Genomic DNA, 3,439 nt, shown 5'->3' on the forward strand with positions numbered 1-3,439 from the left:
CTACAACCAACACCGTCTCTAAACTATTAATTCTATATAAATAATTAAAAACTATTTTACCAAACAAGTTTTATGAGACTTTTATAGTGAGGTCATGGTTCGAGTCGTCTCTAACTCCCATAGAAATGAGGAGAAGGTCTACGACCAATACCGTTTCTAAAACTATTAGCCTCATTGAATCGAAACAATTACATATTTTCGAACAAAAATCAAATTAACCAATTCAATAAACTAACACTTCCAAAACCTACCAATGTTTTCTAAATCACTAACCATTAACCAAAGTAGCTAAGCATTTTTCGAAATAGATCTACGTAAGCCTTGATCCCCTTAATAGGGGTACGTAAGACCAAAGTCAATATTGTCAGGCTCAATAATAAAAATAAATAATTTTAAATGAATATTTGTTAAGGGTATAAAAGTCCATGTTATTAGCGAGGGTACCGTTTTAATACGCGCGGACGGGGTGCTAATACCTTCCCCGATCTGTAATCGACTCCCGAGTCCAGAATCTCTGTTTAAAGACCATATTATCCAATTCGGGCATAAAAAGAGTTTTCTACGTTTTAACCGTAAAAAACGTAGTGGCGACTCCAAATCAATCAGAAGAGGTAGAATCCGAGTTCGCCTCCTCCCAAGTCGTAGAGTCGGTCTTCCAACCGAAAATCGGGTCGCGACAACAAGTCTCGCCCAAGCGAGGTAATGGTCGCTTAAGCCATAATTCAGAGGAAAATCATCAGAAAACACTAGTACCCCTCGCCCAAGCGAGGGACTGTCGATGAGGCGCTATTTCTCCCTCGCCCAAGCAAGGTGTTCAGGTGTGGAAAGTCATCTTCTCTCGCCCAAGTGAGGTGTTCACGCGTGAAAAGGCATCTTCTTTCGCTCAAGCGAGAATCTCTAGCTTGAGCGAGACAGTAGCAGTTAATGTCTGATATAGGCAGTTCTGAAAATAAAAAAGGAGCATCGAAACACTTCTGAAAGGCATTGGAACACGAAAATAGAGGAAAAGGATGAGATTATGATAGAAATCGTGGAAACGATTCTACTTCACGTATTTCCTTGTATAATTTCATATTCAAGTGTTGTAATAGCGAGAAGGAGTGATTAGTTCTTGCTGAGGGATTCGAAATGTAATCTTCTAACCTTTGTACTCCTGGATTCGATTTCATTGTAATTGTTATTTGATTTTAGGAGGTTCATCCCGTTATTAATGCATGAATTTAATTTGCTACTAATTTCTTGTTCTTTAGTTCAAGTTTAATTGGTATCGAATCTGGATCATCTTCCTTCATACATCATGACTCTAGGAATGGAGAATGATGCATGAATTGCTTTTACATGGAACGTAATGCTAGCTAATTGGTTAAATGTTCAAGGAATTGGCATTTGAGCAATTATCTAAGGATTTCACACTCAATGGATTGATGTGAATGATTTGAATGACATGCGCATCTGAATCAGTAACTTCATAATTCACTTGGAATTGAACCCATGGATGTCATTGGGAAAGAAAGATGCATTTCGATCCCAATTTGTTTTATTTGTTTTTCGTTCAATTTACGATTTTTCTCAACTAAACAAAAAAAATTAAAAACATCATTGTAAATATTGATCAACTAATTCTTGTAGGAATTAGTGTAAATCCACTCTGCTCCCTAAGGACGATATCTCGGTCCTTTACCGAATTTTATTACTTGTACGATACGGTGCACTTGCCGTTCCGTAAATATATAACAAGGAGCAAGATCTTCTTGACAAAAATTTGAAGCTATCCACAAGTTTCTTGGTTGGAAAGAAACCTTAGAACTAAATGAAACAAACTAACATCTATGGACTCCAATAACCCTTAGAACAAAATTTTTATAACTACAAATCAAAGAACTAAACCAAGGAATTAATTGGAATTAAGGCCAAATTCAGAATCCTCTTACCTTAATTGAGTGGAAATTACTCTTGCATGCAATAAAATGGAGGAAAACAAGCTCTCCCCTCCCTTGGACCAAGTTAATTCAAGTATGTTTGATACCTTGTGAGTTATCTAGGTTGGATTCTTGCATTCTAAGATACCTTAGGACAATGTTAAACATTATCTAGGTGAGTATAAATAATAGTTCATATGCTCATAGGACTAACATAATCAATTATAAGTACTCTCAAGCAACCCAATCAAAAGTTCCACCATAAAAAAACTAGTTTATCTTAAGAAAATTATTTAACTCTTTTCTAATGTATAAAATTGAGATAATGATAGACTTACATAATAACGGGTAAATCCTAAAACTTGGACAATTTAATATCTAAGACCAAATTGATATATTTTCCTTATTCTAAACTCATATATAAGATTATTTCTATATTAAGAACATATTTATAAAATTCCTTACTGAAAACTCATAGTTTACACTTCTCAATCAAAATCTATAGACTTGTTACTCAAGTAAACTAGTTTTTACTCCAAATTTAGTTGTTTACTTTAATGTGAAGACATAATTAATACAATGAGTAAACAAGAATCTCTAAAACATAGAAAGAATAAGTGCAATGCAAACTAATAATGGTATTATTAGGAAAATATTTTTATTGAATACAATTAAATCATTAATACAAAATGTTAAATAGTAGGTAATTAATAAATAATTTGAATTCCAAAACTCACCCTTAGAATGAAGTTAGCAAAACAGGAAAAAATATAATTAAATATCAAATCGATTCAATTCTAACATGGACAACAGCATCTAACCACATTCATGATTAAGTTATGAAAAATACAATAATACGGTCAATGTCGAATTGAAGTTGAATAAAATAAAATAAAAAATGCATTCTAACTGATTACACGGACACCCGTAATCTTTGCTGTCAGGAGAAGACGTGATCCAAGTAAAGAGAGAGGTTGTTGTTTACTTTTTAATTCTTGGGATGTAGAACATTATAAATATTATATTCTGTGCTACTTTAGTTTATACTTTTTATACTCACATAAATAGAATAAGAGTCTAATATGGTATGTGATGACGGTGTAAAGAATTATATATTGTCAATATATTATTCATCGTTCATTTATATTATATTTATTTAAAATTTAATGATAATTAAAAATAAATGGTAGATGATACACTGGAATATGGATCAATGGAGAGATAAGTTCTTGAAAAACAAAAAAACTCTAATATGACATATCTATCATTTTAAGTATAATATAAAACATTTTTGTCATTCAAAATATAAGTAAATTGAAGTATTTATCTCTTCATTAATATAGAAAAATTCAATAGATTGACAATATAAAAACTGTTACATAGTGTATACATTTTGCTCAGAATAATGTGTATCATTCAAGACAACTTGTCCATTAATTATGGTTAATAAGTAATAGTATATCCTTTTCATTAATAAATTGATGTGTCATCTCGGTTCTCGGATAACTTGTCCATTAATT

Source organism: Lupinus angustifolius, chromosome LG18 (assembly GCF_001865875.1).
Source record: "Lupinus angustifolius cultivar Tanjil chromosome LG18, LupAngTanjil_v1.0, whole genome shotgun sequence".
NCBI lineage: Eukaryota > Viridiplantae > Streptophyta > Magnoliopsida > Fabales > Fabaceae > Lupinus > Lupinus angustifolius.